The sequence below is a fragment of the Mobula birostris genome, chromosome 5 (genome assembly GCF_030028105.1).
Source record: "Mobula birostris isolate sMobBir1 chromosome 5, sMobBir1.hap1, whole genome shotgun sequence".
Taxonomy (NCBI): Eukaryota; Metazoa; Chordata; class Chondrichthyes; order Myliobatiformes; family Myliobatidae; genus Mobula; species Mobula birostris.
Window position 1 is genome coordinate 94,593,603 of NC_092374.1, and position 21,994 is coordinate 94,615,596.

Sequence of the window (21,994 nt, forward strand, 5' to 3'; positions counted from 1 at the left end):
TCCAATCTGAATGTACTCCCTCCACCATCACCCTCTACCTTCTGCAGGCAAGCCAATTCTGAATCCACCTGGCCAAACTTCCCTGGATCCCATGACTTCTGACTTTCTGAATAAGCCTACCGTGTGGAATGTGGATATTAATGGAAATGGGGCTGTGAGGTTAATTCAGAAAACTGGCCCTGAGCCATGAATTTAATGAATGTTGGAACAGACATGAGAAGCTAAATTACCTTCTCGGCTTATGTTACACGTATGATAGAGGTCTTCTAGATTATCAGAATCCTCTTTGCATGTAATATAGTTTCAGAAATTGCATTTATTAAATGTATTTTGTCCACAAAAGACAGGGACAGAATTTCTGGAAATGTGCTGTTTGCATTTGAATCACCTAATTGTACATAGTACATGTTACATACACTTTACATATGCAATAACGTATGTGTGGTGTAAATCTAATGCACGTCAGCCAGGTTACGCCCATGGGAATGGGACCCGCTCTCGGGGCCTCACGACCGGCAGCTTTTTGATATCCCAAGTACGCGGCCTGGAAGACGAGTGTGCCTTCAGGGTGCAGGATTTTCGTGGCTCTGAAGACAGGCTGATTCTAGGCCGGTGCCCCGACTGAGGTGTCGCAGGAGAACACAGAGCTTCAGAAGCAGTGGGTTAGCGGCTGGCTGTGTGTCCAGGGAGCTGTGCTCTGGTGCTGACTCTCTGGGTACAGAGCTCAGAAAAAGCGATGCAGCAGACTTTTAACATTGCAAATCAATGATGTGTTTGTTATGTCTCCCCTCTCGCTGTGAAAGGGGGACACCTCTTTTTCCCTTGTCAGGGAGAGAGAGAGAGAGCCTGTAGTATGTTGAATTATCAGGTGAATGAGCAGCCTTTGGGGTTCTGCAAGTCTGTATCTGCTGGTTCTTTGCTGCGCACTTGAGTGCTCGGTGGAGGGCGCTGATGCTTTTTTGCTGGTGGGGCTGAGGAGGGGTGTGGGTCATTGCCTTGCTGCTGCTTGTGAATGGGAGGGGGCAGCTGGGGGGCTTTGGGGTTCTAACATTTAACTGTCATTCATTCTTTGGGGCACCCCTCTGTTTTTGTGGATGTTTGTGAAGAAAGAGAATTTCAGGATGTATATTGTATACATTTCTCTGACATTAAATGTAAAGAGAAGAAGTCACTCACACAGGTCGATGAATGTGCATTAAGAAGCAGTGCTTCATCAGAGCTTTGGCTTGGAGCAAAAAGACATGGAGAAGATCTTAAATGCACGTATATTTTGCATCTGTATTTACTGGGAGACAGGCAAGCTGCCAGTTTAAGGTGTATGTGAGCTCAATTCCAATGTTTAAGAGAAGTTTGGAGAGGCACATGGATGCTAGGGGTGTGCAGTGCTGTCGACCAGGTGCAGGTCAATGGAAAGAGGCAGCTTAAATGGTTTGGCACAGACTAGAAGGGCTATGATTCTATGATTCCATGAATCTATGACATTGGTTGAGTCCTAATTTGGAGGATTGTGTGAAGTTTTGGTCACCTATCTACAGGAGAGTTGTAAATAAGATTGAAAGAATACAGAAAAAATTTACAAGGATGTTGCTGGGACTGGAGGAAAGATTGAATAGGTTAGAATTTTATTCCCTTGAACATAAAAGACTGAGGGGAGATTTGACAGAGGTATACAAAATTATGAGCAGTATAGATAGGGTAAATGCAAGCAGGCTTTTTCCACTGAGGTTGGGTGAGACTGGAACTCGAGATAACGGGTGAAAGGTGAAATGCTTTGGGAGAACATGACGGGAAACTTCTCTGGAGGGTGGTGAGAGTGTGGAATGATCTTCCAATGGAAGTGGTGCATGCAAGGTTGATTTCAATGTTCAAAAGCAGTTTGGATAGGCACATGAATAGGAGGGATATGGAGGTCTATGGTCCGGGTGCAGGTCGATGGGAGTAGGCAGTTTAAATGGTTCAGCATGGATCAGACAGACCGAAGGACCTGCTTCTGTGCTGTACTTTTCTATGATTCTAGAGAAATTTATTACAATCAGCTTATCATCACTCACCTATGCCATGATATTTTTTTGCAACAGCAGTACAGTGCTATACAGAAAATTACTGCAGTACTGTGCAGAAGTCAAAGGCACCCTAGCTATATATATTTGCTTGAAAAGTTGAGTGTGTACCTTCAATCTCCTGTATTTCCTCCTTGATGGTACCAATGAGAAGAGGGCACGTCCTGAGTGGTTGACCCCGTTAATAAAGAAAACCATCTTTCTGAGGAGTCCTCGATGTTACAGACATCTGGCTGAGTTTATAACTTTCTGCAGCTTTTTCCAATCCCGTGCAGTGGCCCTTCCGTATCACACAGTGATGTAACCAGTAACAATGCTCTCCTCGGTACACCTGTAGAATTTTGCAAGAGTCGATGGTGACATACCATGTCTCCTCCAACTCCGAATGAAGATAACCACTGTGTGCCTTCTTTGTAATTGCATCAATATATTGGGCCCAGGATAGATCTTCAGAGATGTTGACACCCAATACCAACGTTAGGCTGCTGAATATTGATTACAGCTCAGCATTCAACACCATCATCCCCTCAGTACTAATGAATAAGCTTCAAGACCTTTATACCTTTATATCTTCCTCTGTAAATGGATGCTTGACTTCCTCACCAGGAGACCATAGTCAATACAGATCAAAAATAACACCACCTTCTCACTGAGAATCAACACTGTACACCTCAAGAATGCGTGCTTGGCCTGCTGCTTTATTCTCCTGACACCTCTGACCCTGTGGCTAGGCACAGCGCAAACACAATCTACAAATTCACTCATGACACAACTGTTGCTGGCAAAATCTCAGATGGTGCTGAGGAAACAAAGGAGTGAGGTAGATCAGCTGGTTGAGTGGTTGTCACAGCAACAACCTTGAAGACCAAGGAATTGATTGAGGACTTCAGGAAAGGGAAGTAGAAGGAACACATGCCCGTCGAGGGGTCAGCAGTGGACAGATGGGCACTTTCAAGTTCCGACATGAAGTTCCCTAAAGATCAATCCTCGGCCCAGCATAGTGACGTAATTGTGAATTTGAGGAGATTTGATACATCACCAATTCTCAAAAATGTCTACAGATGTACCATGGAGAGCTTTCTAAATGGTTGCATCACCACCTGGTATGGTGGGGCTGCTCCACAGGACTGGAACCCATTCCACAGAGGGTTGCAAGCTCAGTCAGCTGCTTAATGGGCACCAGCCTCTCCAGCATTGACAGCTTCAAAAGACAATTCCATAAGTAAGAACATCAGCAGTAAAAAAGGAGGAAAATCATTTAATGCAGAATATAATGACACAGTTACATAGGAAGTGCAGTGCAGGTAGGCAAAGTGGCAAAGGCAATGATGAAGTCAACTGAGATATCACGATGTCATCCTTCTCATGTAAGAGTTCTGTTCTAGACCTCAGAACAGTCATTGAGCTTGGCAATCGGCACTCTCAAGCTTTTGTACCTTTTGCCCAGTGGAAGGGGAGAGAAGAGAAAATGACAGGAGCGGGAGGAGTCCTCGCTTATGTAGGCAGCAGGAGGTGCAGACAGAGTCACTGGGAGGGAGGCTGCATTCACAACTCCTTGCAATTTCTTGTGGTCCTGGGCTTAGCAGTTGCCACATTAATCTGCGATAGGATGCTTTCCATCTACATCTGTAATAAATGGTGAGGATCATCAGGGCCGTGCTGAATTTCTTTAATCTTCTGAGGAAGTAGAGGTGCTGCTGCACTTCTGTGTCCATAGTGCTTAAGTGGGTGAAGCAGGCCAAACTGTCTGTGATATTTACAGTTTGGAAATTGAGGCTCTCAACCATATCCACCTCAGCCACCATTGACACAGACAGGAAACAGAACTGGTGGACCAAATTCTCAAATAGTCTCAGTAAATTTTCAGGTAAATTCGAAAATCAGGTTTTGCATACTCAATAGCATGACTACGTTTCATTCACATACCAGGCCACACAAACAGCTATTTTGTCAAGTATGATCATAAAAAAACACTGAAATTGCAATGGAAATATAAAAACTGTAATGCAGCTATTTTATTGTTTCACCCTGCTCTGTCACTTTGTCCCAAACTTATATGTTTCAACTAATTCTAATGTCACTGGTTTAAAGCAATCTTCTGGTTTCTGCATATCTTTAATGAGCAGTGATCAGAAAGGTAGAGTCCAGTATAAGGATCGTCATCACCCAGGACATGCCCTCTTCTCATTGTTACCGGCAGGGGGCAGGTACAGATGCTAGAAGGCATCCTGAATCTCAGTGATTCAGGAACAGCTCCTTTCCCCTCTGCCATCTGATTTCAAAACGGATTGTAACAGTGTTGACAAAAATCGACGCGAATGTATTTAATTCTAATGTACACTTTATTCCCAACACAAACAAATGGCAGCATCATATTTATATAAGTAAATATAAGAAAAATTCCTGCCCCCAAAATGTAATAACATACAACGCAAATGGTAAGATACACGGTGAACTTAACCCTTAACAGTCTGGGTGAATTCTGCCGAATGAAATTAAGGAGTCCCTACAACATTGAACCCATGAGCACTACCTCACTTTTATTTCTGTTATTGTGCTATTTTTAATTTAACTATTTAATACACACACACACACACACACACACACACACACATACACACATATATATATATATATATACACTGTAAATGCCTTTTTTTCTGTATTTATCGTGTATTGCATTGAAATGCTGCTGCTAAATTAACAAATTTCAAGACATATGCCAGTGATAATAAACTTTATTCTGATTCTGATTCTACTGGTCTCTGCATATCTTTCAGATGTTGCATGGTTGGAGAATATTTGTCACTATTACGAGTATTGTTTTCTTTATGCTTATTACTCAATTGTTTTGGGTTCTCCTCATATCACTGCAGCCTGAGAGAATAGTAGATGGAGTAATGGAATTAGTTGTGTTTGAATGTAAAGTTTGAGTAACCTCCTATCACACTGAGCAGCTATTTTTTCCACAACTTGTTTTTATTGCCTGCATTGCCTGTCATCTAAAATACTTCTTTTTTCCTCTTGGTAGGAGGAAATGGAAACTACCTCACAGGTATGCTCCTCCTACAAGATTTGAGGGTTCTGGGACATTTGGGGGATCCGGACTTGTGGGACCTGTGTCTACCTGCAGCTTACAGCAGCTGGAGTTGCAATTAGACTGGCTTTGAAGTGTCTGAGATAGTGTGTTTAGCAAGTTGGTCACACTACAGATAGAGTAAGAAGGCAGATGAGCACCAAGATTTGCAGAAACTGCATACAGGTAGAGCAGGAGTCCCCTGTGGTCAATCCCCTCTCAAAACAAGATGATATTGAGGAAATTGCTTCTCTGAGGAAAGCACCACAACAGCCAAGTTCATAGCTCTGATGCATAGCAGGGGTGGGAACTGTCTGGGTGAGCATTGTTGGTGGGGGATTTGTTAAGGACAAACCTGACGTTTGCATCTGTAGCTGAAAGCAAGAGTCCACAATGGGAAATTGCCTCCTGGTGCTATGGATGTAGATATCTCAAGATTCAATCCAGAACATTCTGAATGGGGAAAAAAGGAAGGGGGATCAGGTCCTGGAAAGTGTATTTATATTAAAGGGTTAAAAGTGGGACCTCCGGAGTTGTATTCTTGGGATTAGTCCCTGTGTCATATTCTAGTGAGGGTAGAAATAGGAGGATGGGACAGATGAGTACATGGATGAAGAGTTGCTGGAGGAAGAAGGGCTTTCGGTATTTGGACATCACTTCTGGGGCAGATGGGAATTGTACAAGAGGAATGGTTGGTTGCAAGTTGGAAGAGGACCAATATTCTAGCAGGGAGATTGGCCCATGTGTCTTGGGTCAGAGTGGAGAATGGAAAAGGAGAGAAAGGGAGGGGTAGAAATCAGTGTTCATGCTGTCAGGTTGGAGGCTGCTCTGAGGTGTTGATCTTCAACCAGGGAGTGGCGTCATCATGGTAATAGTGGAGGCCATAGACCACATGTCAGACCGGCAAAGGAGACTGGATTTAAAGTGAATGGTCACCAGGAAAACCCAGCTTTTGTGGTGGGCAGAGTGAATGTGCTTGACAAAGTCTTCTCTCCCTTCCCTCTGTTTTCATTTCCCTTTCCAGTTCCGCTGTTACCCCTTCTCCTCTCCTCATCAACGCTTCACCTCTCTGTGGGTCCCCTCCTCCTTCCCTTTTTCCCATGGTCCATTCTCCTCTCAGATTCATTATTCTTCAGACCTTTTCCTTTTCCACCTATCACCTCCCAGCTCCTTACTTCATACCCCCTTCCCCAACACAACCAGCTTACCCTTCATTGCTTCACCAACTTGCCAATTTTTACTCCTTTCCCCCATCTTCTTATTCTGGCTACTTCTGCCTTCTTTTCCACTCCTGACAAAGGATCTCAGCCTGAAATGTTGACTGTTTATTCCTCTCCATGGCAGTTTCTGACCAGATAAATTCCTCCAGCAATTTATGTGTGAATCAGAATTAGATTACAGGATTCTAGGTCAGCTTTCCTTATCTTAATTGTGGTAGACTGAGTCATGAAAAGAAAGGAGATTGCATCAGTAGTGATAATGTCTACATGTCTGAGACACACTCTTAACTGCTGCTTTGGAGTTTTTCCAGATTATTTTCTGTGAAATTTCCTGTCGTAGCTCCATTAATTGGTGGTAAAATGTCATCAGAACTTGAACCAACATGTTACCACAGAATAATGTATCATATGAAGTGGAGTATTGTGTACCTGGAGTATTGTGTGCAATTTTAGTTCCCTAATCTGAGGAAAGACATCCTTGTCATAGAGGGAGTACAAAGAAGGTTCACCAGATTGATTCCTGGGATAGCAGGACTTTCATATGATGAAAGACTGGATCAACTAGACTTATACTCATTGGAATTTAGAAGATTGAGGGGGGATCTTATTGAAACATATAAAATCCTAAAGGGATTTGACAGCCTAGATGCAGGAAGATTGTTCCCGATGTTGGGGAAGTCCAGAATGAGGGGTCACAGCTTGAGGATAAAGGGGAAGCCTTTTAGGACCGAGATTAGGAAAAACTTCTTCACATAGAGAGTGGTGAATCTGTGGAATTCTCTGTCACAGGAAACAGTTGAGGCCAGTTCATTGGCTATATTTAAGAGGGAGTTAGATATGGCCCTTGTGGCTAAAGGGATCAGGAGGTATGGGGGGAAGGCTGGTACAGGGTTCTGAGTTGGATGATCAGCCATGATCATACTGAATGGCGGTGCAGGCTCAAAGGGCCGAATGGCCTACTCCTGCAACTATTTTCTATGTTTCTAAGTTTCTATCTGTACAATCACATGAATAGATGTATTCTGTTTCAATTGCACTGAATATAAAAGCAATGAAATCAAAGTCCTCTCTGCCTAACACGAGGAAATCTGCAGATGCTGGAATTTCAAGCAACACACATAAAAATTGCTGGTTCTATAGGAAGAGGTACAGTCGACATTTCAGGCCGAGACCCTTCATCAGGACTAACTGAAAAAAGAGGTAGTAAGAGATTTGAAAGTGGAAGGCGGAGGGCAGATCTGAAATGATAGGAGAAGACAGGAGGGGGAGGGATAGTGCTAAGAGCTGGAAAGTTGATTGGCAAAAGGGATATGAGAGGATCATGGGATGGGAGGCCTAGGGAGAAAGAAAGGGGGAGGCATGAAGCTCAGAGGTTGGGCAAGGAGTATAGTAAGAGTGACAGAGGGAGAAAAAGGAGAGAAAGTTAAAAATAAATAAATAAATAACGATGGGATACGAAGGGGAGGTGGGGCATTAACAGAAGTTAAAGAAGTCAATGTTCATGCCATCAGGTTGGAGGCTACCCAGAGGGAGTATAAGGTGTTGTTTCTCCAATCTGAGTGTGACTTCATCTTGACAGTAGAGGAGGCCGTGGATAGACATATCAGAATGGGAATGGGATGTGGAATTAAAATGTGTGCCCACTGGGAGATCCTGCTTTCTCTGGTGGACAGAGCATAGGTGTTCAGCGAAACGATCTCCCAGTCTGCGTCGGGTCTCGCCAATATATAGAAGGCTGCATCGGAAGCACCGGACGCGGTATATCACCCCAGCCGACTCACAGGTGAAGTGTCGCCTCACCTGGAAGGACTGTCTGGGGCCCTGAATGGTGGTGAGGGAGGAAGTGTAATGGCATGAGTAGCACTTGTTCCGCTTACAAGAGTAAGTGCTGGGATGGAGATCGGTGGGAAGGGATGGGGGGTACAAACGGGCAAGGGAGTCGCATAGGGAGCGATCCTTGCGGAATGCGGGGGGGGGGGAGGGAAAGATGTGCTTAGTGGTGGGATCCCGCTGGAGGTGGCGGAAGTTACGGAGAATAATATGTTGGACCCGGAGGCTGGTGGGGTGGTAGGTGAGGACAAGGGGAACCCTATTCCTAGTGGGGTGGCAGGAGGATGGGGTGAGGGCAGATGTGCGTGAAATGGGAGAGATGCGTTTGGGAGCAGAGTTGATGGTGGAGGAAGGGAAGCCCCTTTCTTTAAAAAAGGAAGACGTCTCCTTCGTCCTGGAATGAAAAGCCTCATCCTGAGAGCAGATGGGGCCGAGATGGAGGAATTGTAAGAAAGGTATGGCATTTTTGCAAGAGACAGGGTGGGAAGAGGAATAGTCCAGGTAGCCATGAGAGTCCATAGGCTTATAGTAGACATCAGTAGATAAGCTGTGTCCAGAGATAGAGACAGGAAGATCAAGAAAGGGGAGAACCTGAACCCACATGTTACAACAGAATAATGTATCATATGAAACATATCTGTACAATCACATGAATACACATATTCTGCTTCAGTTGCACTGGATATAAAAACAATGAAATCAAAGTCCTCTCTGCTTAAGCTGGTTGATAGCTAGAAAATAGGTCATTCTGATTGGTGCATTCTGTTTCAATTCATTTTCTGGGAAGGTTAAGCATTGGAACTTTGATCTTCATTTGTGTCAAGGACTCCTGCGTTTCTACAAATGCTACAATGAATAGTCAGGTAGTTGTTTAAGTGGGCTGATATCACATGAGCTACATTCACGGCAGAATGGTCACTCATTAGAATACATTCCCCTTTATTTTACGGACGGTTAAACATCAGGGGAACAGGCTCTTCTGCCCAACTCATAAATGCCAACCCAGGTGCATATCTGTTACATATTAGATCTCGTCCTATTTGCCTGTGTTTTGCCCATAAGCCTGTGATTTTTTCCTTAACTATGTAGCTGCCCAAATATTGATTAAATGTTGTAATTGTGTACACCTCAAACCCCTCTTCAGGCAAATTGTTCCATAAGCCACCATCCTCTGTGGGAAAATCTTGCCCCTTAGATCCTGCTTAAATTATTCCCCTCTCAGCTTTAAACTCTCTCCTTTAGTTTCCTCACCCTGGGGAAAAAAGACTGTAACTGTCTCCCATATCTGTACCCCTCATGATTTTATAAATGTTTATCAGTCACCCCTCAGCCTCCTACACTCCAGGGAATACAGTCCGACTTGTCCAGCCTCTCCATGTATCTCAAGGCTTCCAGTCCAGGCAACATTCCTGTGAATCTTTCCAGAATGCTCTCTAGTTTAATGACATTTTTCTGAAAGTCTGCTGATCAAAACTGCAAACAGTATCCTAAGTGAGGCCTAACCAACAGTTTGTACAACTGTAGCACGGCATTCCAATCCGTTTACTCAATGTCCCAACTAACGAAGACAAGAACACGTTCTTAACTTTCGAAATATTGAGCGGGATTGCTTTTATATCAGTCTAGCTGGAGGCAATCTGTTAAGGTGGCCCAAGTGAGGTTTTTGAAGGCAGTATGTGGATAGTTGTGCAACACTGTGCCATTTAACTGGGACATTAGACTGCAGCTGAACTGTTTCTGAATAGTGTCAGTCACGTGTATTTGTGTTACTATCACTGTGCTTAGAGTGAACAGTTTTTAAATAGCATGTGTTCGTCTTCAAAGAGCAGTAATTTTTGTCACTGTTAGTTGGCGAGAAATAAGTGGTAAGAAAATCTGAAACCGTTTTGCTCACAGCGGTTTCAACCATTTAGGTTCGGAGATGCCAGAAATGGCTGGGCGTGAACATGAAATGATTTTGTTACTGTAATGAAGAATTTGAAGGTATTGACAATCGTCTTGAATGTTACTGTGAAAATGAAGATAATACCCCCCTGTGCAATTAGATCTTGGATTTCCTCACTTGTAGACCCCAGTCCATTCGGATTGGAAATGAACATCTCCTCCACAATCTCCATCAGCACAGGAGCACCACAGGGATGTGTACTTAGCCCCTGGGCTTACTCCTATCACTGTGTAGCTAAGTATAGCACCAACACCTTATACAAGTTTGCTGATGACACCACTGTTGTGGGCTGTATCAAACATGGTGATGAATTAGCAAATGAGAGGGAGAGTGAAAACTTGGCTGAGTGGTGTATTAACAATAACCTCTCACTCAGTGTCAATATGACCAAGGGACCGATTGTAGACTTCAGGAGAGGGAAACGAGAGAAGCATGAGGCAGTAATCTTTGGAGGATCAGAGGTGGAGAGGGTCAAGGTGTCTGGGTGTCACTATCTCAGAGGACCTGTTCTGGACCCATCCTATAAATATTATTGTGAAGAAAGCACGTCAGCACCTCTACTTCCTCAGGAGTCTGCAGATGTTCGGCATGTCATCGTAAACCTTGCAAGTTTCTATAGCTGAGTGGTGGGAAGTGTATTGACTGGCTGCATTACGGCCTGGTATGGGAACACCAATGTCTTTGAGTGGAAAATCCCACAAAAGGTAACAGATTCGTCCCAGTACTTCACGGGCAAAGCCCTCCCAACCATTGAGCGCACGTACATGAAAGATTGCTGTAGAAAAGCAGCATCCATCATCAAAGATCCTCACCACTCAGACAAGAACAGCTACTACCCCTCAGCCATCCAACTCATGAACAAATGGGGATAGCTACGCTCATTGAAGGACTCTGTTATATTGTTATTTCATGCCTGTTATTTATTTCAATTTATTTATATCTGCATTTGCACAGTTTGTTTACAGTTTATAGTTCCCTGTTGTTTACAGTTTCATCACCATCATCATCAGGTGCCATGCCCAGTCTGAGTTTTGACTGCCATGGCCCACACGCTCCTGTTTCGGGTCAAGTGGATCAATTCATTGGTATTCATTTCCAGTTCTCTGGCTGCTGTCTCCATCATCATTTGCCTTTGTCTTCCTCTTGCTTTCTTCCCTTCAATCTTTCCCATAGTTACCGTGCATTCTAACTCTTCGTTCCTCATCACATGTCCAATGAAGTTACGTTGCCTTTTCATGATCTCATACATTATTTCTCTTTTTTTGCTTGGTCTGTTCATGACATCCTCATTAGATATTCATTTCATCCATGATATTCTTTGCATCCTCTTCAAAAACCACATCTTTGCTGCTTCAATTCATTTCCTCATGTTACTAGATATTGTCGAACATTCTGAGCCCTATAACATAACTGGATAAATGTAATATTTCAGTACTCTGAGGCGGTTGTCATGCCTAGTTTAGTGTTGGTCAGTATATTCTTCATTCTCGTAAAGGTGTCTTTTGCCATCCCTATTCTTCTTTTGATGTCCATGTCGCACCTGCCATCTGATGTCACCCAGCTTCCTAAGTAACAAAAGTTCTGTACTTGTTTTATGTCTTCCCGGTTTATTCTCAGCCTGCAGGTAGGATTCTCCTTCTTTTTGGATATCACCATACATTCTGTCTTTTTGTAACTGATAGATAGACCCATGTTTGCACTTTCTTCAACAACTATATCGACTAAGTTTTGTAGTTCTTCCTCCGTGCTTGCAATCAGCACAGTGTCATCCACATATCTAAAATTATTGATGTTTTCACCACCAATTATGATTCCCAAGATGTCTCTTATTTTTTGTAATATTGTTTCTGTCATGGTCCGGTCCATGAAGTTTGCGTTCCGGGTCATGGTCCGGTCCGTGGACTCTGGACTCCAGGTCTTCCGGCTGTCCCTTGTTTCAGTTGGGCTTAATCATAAGTACCTGATGTTTGTCTTGGAGCTGGGAATATAAGTGGCCCTGGGTTTGAGTGTGTTGCTGATTCATCTCGTCAGTATCCCATCCTCGCCTCCGTAGGGTAAGTAGGCCGTCTTTGCCATTACTCTGCGGTTGGATCTGTCTCTTCATGGCATGGTGCCGTCTTTGCTGTTACCATGAGGTTGGACTGTTCCCTTCCCATGCCCTTCCTTCTGAAGCCTTGCCCTGCAACCTGTGTCTGGAGCCTTGCCCTGCAACCTGTGTCTGGAGCCTTGCCCTGCAACCTGTGTCTGGAGCCTTGGCCTGCAACCTTGTCAAGTTCTACCACCGGAGTGAGACCGGAGCCTTGCTGTGTCAAGATAAGGAACTGTCTATCATTGAGTTGGAACAGTCTCTGTGTCCACGCCTTCGTTAGGTAGGTCCGGCCGTTTGCTGCTACCTAGTATTGGGAACCGTCTCCTCATGTTCAGCATTCTGTCTAGAGCCCCAGCCCCAAGTCCTGTTCTCAAGGAGGGGTCCCGGCTCTGGGTTCCATGTCCCTGTGTTTCTGTCTCTCAAGTCCAAGGATCCATGTTCCCGTGCTCTAGACCAAGGCTCTGTGTTCCTGTCCTCCCCAAGACCAAGGCTCTGTGTTCTGTGTTCCTGTTTCCCCAAGTCCAAGGTTCCGAGGTTCCTGTCGTCCCAAGTCCAAGGCTCAGCTGTTCCTGAGTACCAAGTCAAGGCTTCGTGTTCTCATCCTGTCTATGTGCTTTGTCCTGTGCTGGAGTTCCCTCGTCCTGTACTGAAGTCCCCTCTTCCTGACCAGGAGTCTCTCGTTCTGTCCTGTAGCCTCACCTAGTTCTGTCTCCCAAGACCACGTCATGTCTTCGCCTAGTTCCGGAGTCCGAGCCCGAGTCAAGACCCAGGTTCTGGGTCCTTGTCCAATCTCTGGCTCAGAGTCTGAACCCAAGCCTCGTCATGTCCTCGCCTCGAGGAACCCAAGCCACGAAGAACCCAAGCCTCGAGGAACCCAAGCCATGTCCAGTCCTGTAGCCACGTCATGTCCTCGCCTAGTTCTGGGGTCCGAGCCCGAGTCAAGACCCAGGTTCTGGGTCCTTGTCCAGTCTCTGGCTCGGAGTCCAAGCCCAGGCTCCTAGTTCCCAGTTCCTTGTCCTGGTCCCACTTGCCGAACCAATGTCCTAGCCCATGTCTGTGTTCTTATCCCAGCTCCAGTCAAGTCCCTAACTCTAAACTCTTAGTCCAGTCCAGATCCTGGTAGTTCAGTGTCTGTGTCTTGTATTTGGGTCCGCTCCCAGTGCCCCTGTGTGACAGTTTCACTATTCACATTAAAAGAATCAGGGGACAAAACACAGCCTTGTCTAATGCCTCTCTTGATTTTTGTAAGCTGACTCCACTTCTCCATCTATTCTTACAGCGGCAGTTTGTTCCCAGTACAGATTTCTGATTAGGTGGATGTCTTTCGAATCTAGATCTGGAGTTTCCTGTAATATTTCAAATAACTTATTGTGCCTCACTTTATCAAATGTTTTTGTGCAGTTGGTGAAACAAACAAACAAAACTCTTTGCACTTGAATAGCTTGTTCTGATAGCATCCTGAACATCAATATCGTGTTTCCTGTATCTTTGTCCTTTACCTTTCTTTACAGTTTACAGTTAATATTCTATAGATTTGCTGAGTATGCCCGCAGAAAAAGATCTCGGGGTTGTGTATGGTGACATGTATGTACATATATGTATTCAGGCCACCCGGAGAAGAAGAATTACAAGTTGTATGCTTTGATAATAAATGAACCTTTGAACATGTACATACTTTGATAATAAATATACTTTGAACTACAATCAAGTGTTTGTCCTGAGGAATCTCAGTTATGCAGGAGAGCATTAAAGGAAAAAAAGGAGAGCTAAAGGGGTCCTTTCAGTATCCTAGACAATTAGATTTTGGAGATTCACTGGACAATCTATATCAGGAGCAGGAAGGCAATTGACAAGGTCCTGCACGTTGTCTGGATGATTAAGGCAGATGGGAGCAAAGACAAGTTGGAATCAGAATCAGAATCAGGTTTATTATCATTGGCACACAGTAGTGAAATTTGTTGTTTTATGGCAGCAGTACCTTGCAATAAATAAGTCATTTCTTCTAAGATACAATAAGAAATATAGAAAAATTAGTAGTTAAAAGAGAGCAAAAAGTGAGGTAGTGTTGGTCTGTTCAGAAAAGGTAAGAAACTGTTCTAAAACTCTGAGTGTGCACCTTCAGGCTGAAAGTATAGACCTGTTAGCCTGACATCAGTAGTTGGGAAGTTGTTGGAATTGATTGTTAAGGATGAGATTACAGAAATACCTGGAGGGACATGACAAGATACGGCAAAGCCAGCATGTTTTCCTGAAAGGAAAGTCTTGCCTAACTAACCTACTGCATTTTTTGAGGAAATTACAGGCAGGGTAGACAAAGGAGATGCTCTTGGATTTCCAGAAGGCCTTTGACAAGGTGCCACACATGAGGCTGATCAGCAAGGTAAGAGCCCATGGAATTACAGGGAAGTTATTAGCATGTGTGGAGCATTGGCTGATCGGCAGAAAACAGAGTGGGAATAAAGGGATCTATTCTGGCTGGCTACCGGTTACCAGTGGAGTTCCACAGGGGTCGGTGTTGGAACTGCTGCTTTTTACGATGTATGTCAATGATTTGGACTATGGGATTAACGGATTTGTGGCTAAATTAACCGATGATACAAAGATAGGTGGAGGGACAGATAGTGTTGAGGAAACAAAGAGCCTGCAAAGAGACTTAGATAGTTTAAGGGAATGGGCAAAGAAGTGGCAAATGAAATACCATGTTGGGAAATGTACGGTCATGCACTTCGGTGGAAGAAGTAAATGGGCAGATTGTTATTTAGATGGGGAGAGAATTCAAAATTCAGAGATGCAAAGGGACTTGGGAGTCCTTGTGCAGGAGACTCTAAAGGTTAACCTCCAGGTTGAGTCGGTTGTAAAGAAGGCGAATGCAATGCTGGCATTCGTTTCTAGAGGTATAGAATTTAAGAGCAGGGATGTGATGTTGAGGCTGTATAAGGCACTTGTGAGACCACACTTGGAGTATTGTGTGCAGTTTTGGGCTCCTTATTTTAGAAGGGATATACTGACCTTGGAGAGGGTTTAGAGAAGATTCATGAGAAGGATTCCAGGAATGAAGGATTACTGCATGAGAAAAGTCTGGCAGCTCTTGGGCTGTATTCCCTGGAGTTCAGGAGAATGAGGGGGCATCTCATAGAAACATTCCGAATATTAAAAGGCCTGAACAGATTAGATATGGCAAAGTTATTTCCCATGGTAGGGGAGTCTAGGACAAGAGGGCATGACTTCAGGATTGAAGGACATCCATTTGAAACAGATGTTGTGAAATTACTTTAGTCAGAGGGTGGTAAATCTGTGGAATTTGTTGCCATGAGCAGCTGTGGAGGCCAAGTCATTGGGTGCATTTAAGGCAGAGATAGATAGGTTCTTGATTAGCCGGGGCATCAAGGGTATGGGAGGAAGGCAGGGGAGTGGGGATGACAGGAAGAATTGGATCAGCCCATGATTGATTGGTGGAGCAGAGTTAATGGGCTGAATGGCCTACTTCTGCTCCTATATCTTATGGTCTTATGGTCTGATGAAGGTAGGGTTGTAAGCAAGAGTCTAACATGTATCTTTCCTGTCCAGATGCTGTAGAATGACTGTAGGGCCAGGGATATGGCATCTCCTGTGGACCTGTTTTGACACTCAGTGAATTGGAGTGGTCCAGGTTGTCTGGGATGCTGGAGTTAATGTGTCACATGACAAACCTCTCAGAGCACTATATGGTGATGCATGTCACATCCAATGTGCTGTAGTCATTAAGGAGCACTACATTGTTTTCCTTAGGTATGCTGGATGTGAAGATGTGTCATGGTCCTGATCATTTATTCCCTAGTTTCCCATAATTTCCTTTGATTGTGCCAGGGCTCTGACCATTAAACTCCCAATTGCTTCTAATTTTCTTTGATGACGACACACCTGGTTTTCATCAGGACCTGCAGTACAAGAACCCCGGTGTTACAGACTCTAGTTGCCAGATTGTTGGTCTTTTTCCTGTGTGATAACTAATGTTTTCCGACCGCTAAGAACCGTTTGTTCTAAGTTTCGCTTCAGTTTCAAGGTTTACCTTTGAGACTCCATCTCTCTGAGTCAAGGCTTCGTGTCAAGGCCCCGTCTCAAGATCCCTCCTGTTTGCTGTTCGGCGTTTACGCCCATGTAAGCATCCTAACTCAATCTCCATGCCTGTGTCCTGCACTTGGGTTCGCCTCATTCGCCACGTTCCATTGCAACAGAACAATCTGGCCACCATGGATCCAGTGGACATGAATACCCTGCAACAAGTCCTCACCAGCCAGGGGTCCCTACTGCGTCTGCATGATCAAATTCTCCGGGAGGTCATGGAGAACCTCTGTTCCCTGTCTGCTAAAGTAACGAAGATCGGTGAACAGGTGGACCGTGTATCCGCTCAGCTTACCCCATCCACTCCTGGAACTCTGTCTAACCAGCCCAGACAGCCTGCAGTGGCAACCCCCTACGTTGTCAGCAACAGTCCCACCAAGACAGCCGTATATACCTGAACCAGAACCCTACGCTAGGGATTTGGAGAAGTTCCAGGCCTTCCTTCTGCAATGCTCCTTGGTATTCGACCAGCAGTCATCCACGTACTCCACAGATAAGTCAAAAATAGCTTATATCATGGGGTTGTTGCGGGGAAGTGTCTTAGCGTGGGCTACAGCTGTCTGGGATAATCAACTGGAGATCTGCTCATTGTTCCCCACCTTTATCACGGAAATGACAAAGATCTTTGACCACCACGTCCATGGTAAAGATGCTGCTAAGCATTTACCTGCTCTCTGTCAGGACTCACGCAGCTTTGCCGAATATTCCATGGAGTTCGGATGTTAGCAGCCGACTCGGGGTGGAATGGGGAGGCACTCCAAGGGTTATTTCGGAGTGGCCTCAGCGACATGGTGAAAGACAAGTTGGTGGCAAGGGATGTCACTGACGGCCTGGATTCCTTGATCTCCCCAGCCACCAGGTTGGACAATCGTCTCCGAGAACGCCATAGGGAGAGAACTGGTCGTCCACCACCTTTGGGCACTCCACGGCACTCTTTACCATCCCCCACCAGCACAAGCCTCTCTTCTCCTCCTGCTCCTAGAATAGCTCCCAGCTCGGCCGTTTCCACCACCCCGGGAGAGGAACCCATGAAGCTGGGAGGGAACTGCCTTTGCCCCACAGAGCGACTCCGGAGATTGAGAGCAGGGAAGTGTCTATATTGCGGCCAGTCCAGCCACTTCTGTGCAACCTGTTCCCTTAGGCCAAAAGGGAGGGATCACCAGTAGAAAGGGGGACCCTCGTGAGCCAGACAACATTCCCTTCTGTCCACCAAACCCGGATGCAGATCCAAGCTACTTTAAGTTCCAACCAACAGTCCCTGCCTTTGTCAGCTCTAGTGGACTCCAGCGCTGAGGGGAACCTGCTGGATGAAGACATAGCTTCCCAGGCTGGAATTCCTCGGGAGCCGTTGAGTACCCCTCTGGAAGCCTGGGCACTGGATGGTAGACTTCTGGCCCGAAACACACACTGCACACCACCCCTGTCTCTTATTCTCTCTGGGAACCATCGGGAATAGGTACAATTTAACCTAATTTCCTCTTCTCAAGCTCCTATAGTTCTTGGGTACCCCTGGTTAAGCCGCCATAATCCCCACCTTGATTGGTTCTGACACTCCACTTGTCTACAATTGGCCCTGTCCCCTATGAAAGTCACCGTGACCTTATCTGCCTCTGAAACCCCTGACTTATCCAAAGTTCCAGCAGAGTATCATAACTTGGGACAAGTGTTTAGTAAACAATGAGCCCTTTTCCTGCCTCCACACCGACATTACGATTGTGCTACTGACCTTCTCCCCAGAGCCCCTCTACCTACCAGTCGGCTCTATAACTTGTTCCAACCAGAAAGGGAAGCAATGGAGGCTTACCTAAATGAATCTCTCATGGCGGGCATTATCTGACCCTCATCCTCCCCTGTTGGTGCAGGTTTCTCCTTTGTGGGGAAGAAAGATGGTTCACTGGGACCCTCCATTGACTACTGAGGCCTAAATAGCATAACCATAAAGAACAAGGATCCACTGCCCCTTATCAACTTTGCTTCCGAACCACTTCACGGAATCAACTTCTTCTCCTACAAAGTGCCTACCATCTCGTCAGAATAAGGGAGGGAGATGAGTGGAAAACAGCACTTAACACCCCTCTTCATCACATTGAATACCTGGTCATGCCATTCGGTCTCACCAATGCCCCCGCCGACTTCCAAGCCTTGATAAATGATGTCCTTCGAGACTTTATTAACCATTTTGTGTTTGTTTATTTGGATGACATCTTAATCTTCTCTAGCAGTCTTCAGGAACACACCGACCATGTCCGTCAGGTTCTACAGAGGCTTTGTGAGAACAAAATATTCATTAAAGCTGAGAAGTGCGAGTTTCATATCCCATCAGTCAGCTTCTTAGGGTACATCAGTGAGAGCCGGTGAGTGAGAACGGATCCCAAAAAGATCCAGATGGTGGCGGAGTGGCCAAAACCCACGGCACGCAAGCAACTCCAGCGATTTCTGGGGTTTGAAAACTTCCATCGTCGTTTCACCAGGGATTATAGCCAGGTGTCAGCACCCCTTACTCGACTCAGCTCACCTACGACCCCTTTTCACTGGGACCCCAAAGCTGACTCAACATTCTCGGAGCTGAAGAGGCATTTCACTTCTGCTCCCATCCCGGTCCAACCAGACTCCCCTTGTCAATTCATTGTGGAGGTCGACGCCTCGGACTCTGGGGTCGGAGTGGTCCTCTCCCAACGTTCTGGCTCTGACCAAAAACTTCATCCCTGTGCCTTTTTTTCTGACCGGCTGTCCTCCGTTGAACGTAATTACGATGTAGGGAACCAGGAGTTTCTGGCCGTCAAACTGGCTTTAGAGGAGTGGAGGACTGGCTGGAGGGAGCGGAACATCCGTCTATTGTCTGGACCAATCACAAGAACCTCACATACATCCAAACCGCCAAATGCCTGAATTCCCGACAAGCCCGTTGGGCATTATTTTTTGGCCGGTTCAGGTTCACACTCACCTATCGTCTGGGGTCCAAGAACGGGAAGCCCGATCCTCTCTCCCGTCAATACATTTCCGAGGAGGACCTTCCCAACCCTGAGGCCATCCTTCCACCATCCTGTGTAGTAGCTGCCCTCACCTGGGGGATCGAGCCCATACTCAAAGAGGCCCAACAGACTCAACCTGAATCAGGCAATGGACCCTCCAATCACCTCTTTGTGCCCAATTCTGTTTGGTAGCAGGTTCTCCAGAGGGGGCACACTTCTTGTTTCTGTCATGGTCTGGTCCGTTGACTACTCATTTCAGTTAATTTTCTTTTCCCCATGTTCCACCAGGCTCCTTAATTCGGGCACCTGATCCTCATTCAAACCAGCAGCATAGAAACTCCGGCTTACATCTACTCGCTGCTGGTTCATCCCCTCAACAGTGCGGCTATGCTCATTCCGAGCCGCCAAGAATAAGGGACCTTCTTCATGAGTTTCTCCATGTCAAGACCCCTCCTGTTTGTTTTTTGTCATCTTGTGTCCGGCTGAGTGTTGCCGGCCGTTTTGCCGCTGCTCAGAGCCAGGATGCAAGTGGTATCATTTTGTTTTGTTGAGTCCGAGTCCCAGTCCAAGTCAAGGCTCCGGCTCCAAGTTTTGAGTCCAAGTCAAGTCCGAGTCGTGGCTCAGAGTCCAAATCAAGTCCAAATCCGTCTCCGTGTCAAGTCTCCGTGCCTGTGTTCTGCACTTGGGTCCGCCTCCCACTTTCCTCAGCCGCCATTGCAACAGTTTCACCTGGCATCCCGGAATCGATCAGACTCTCTCCCTTCTGAAGAGACATTTCTGGTGGCCCTCCATGGACGCTGGCACCCATTCCTTCATCTCTGTCTGTTTTGTTTGTGCCCACGGAAAAGCCTCCCACTGACCACCTGCTGGATTGCTTCGTCTCCTACCTATCCCTAGTCCTTGATCGCACATTTCTCTGGATTTCGTTACTGGACTACCCTCTTCACATGGAAACACAGCTGTACTCAACGTGGTGGACCGCTTTTCCAAAGCCATGCACTTTGTAGCCCTTCCCAAATTCCCTACAGCTCGTGAAACAGCTGACCTTCTCATCCATCACATCTTCCACCTTCATGGGATTTCCTCTGACATTATTTCTGACTGGGGTCCCCAATTCGTCACTCAAATCTGGAGATTTTTTTTGTCAAGCCCTTGGAACCTCAGTAAGTCTGTCGTCTGGCTTTCATCTGCAGACTAACGGTCAAACAGAATGAGCAAACCAGGATTTGGAAGCAGCATTGTGCTGCATAATTGCCAGCAACCTGTCTTCCTGGAGCACCCATCTCGCTTGGGTAGAGTACGCCCACAACTCCCTGGTCAGCACCGCCACTGGAATGTCTCCTTTCGAATGTTCCCTCGGTTACCAACCCCCTCTGTTCTCCGCTCATGAAGATGACATTGCCGTGTCTTCTGTTCGGACCTATCTCCGCCGGTGCCGCAAGATCTGGAAAGGCACGCGCGGCTCTGCTTCGCTCAACTGACTGCAACCGGAGGATTGCTGATCGCCATCGGATTCCTGCACCTGATTATCGGCCTAAGCAGAAGGTTTGGCTCTCTTCTAAAGACATTCCCCTCAAGAATGAACCCAGGAAACTCGCCCCTCGCTACTTGGGACCATTCGAGATTGACAGTGCAATCAACCCCTCAGCAGCCAGACTTAAACTGCTAAAATCTATGCACATTCATCCTACTTTGCACGTCTCCCAATTGAAACCGGTATCTGTCAGCTCTTTGTGCCCTCTTGCCGGATCGCCTTCATCCTCCTGGATCATTGAGGACCACCCAGCATACACTGTCTGGCGAATACTGGATGTGTGCCACCGAGGCAGAGAGCTCCAGTACCTGGTCAATTGGGAGGGATACGGCCCAGAGGAACATTCCTGGATTCCCCGCTCTTTCATCCTGGACCCTTCCCTCATTTGTGACTTCCATCATGAAAATCTGGACAAGCCTGCTGGTTCGCCTGGAGGCGCCCATTGAGGGGGGAGGAAAGTATCATGGTCCTGATCATTTATTCCCTAGTTTCCTCTAATTTCCTTTGAATGTGCCGCAGTTCCGACCGTTAATTTCCCAATTGCTTCTAATTTTCTTTGATGACGACACACCTGTTTTCCATCAGGACCTGCAGCTACAAACTCTAGTTGCCAGATTATTGGTCTTTTTCCTGTGTGACAACTAACGTTTCCCGACCGCTTAGAACAGTTTGTTCTAAGTGAGTCAAGGCTCCGTGTCAAGGCCCCATATTGGGGCTTCATGTCAATATCTCTCCTGTTTGTGGTTTGGCGTTTACGCCTGTGTAAGCTTCCTAACTCAATCTCCGTGCCTATGTCCTGCACTTGGGTTCACTTCATTCACCACGTTCCATTGCAACAAGATGATCATTTCCAGAAGTTTGTTTGGAAGTCAAGGAGAAGATGTATAGCTTATGGTTACAGGTGTTTTATTGGATGTTCCTAACAAAGAAATAACAGTAAAGGACTGCTAGCAGGTAACTAACAGCAGCAGATAACCAACTCTAACTGAAACCAATTCACTCTAATAAAGTCTTAAGACCATAAGACATAGGAGCAGAATTAGACAATTTGGCCCATTGGGTCTGCTCCGCCATTTTGTCATGGCTGAAACATTTTTCCTCTCAGCTCTAATCTCCTGCCTTCTCAACATATCCCTTTGTGCTCTGAGCAATCAAGAATCTATCAAC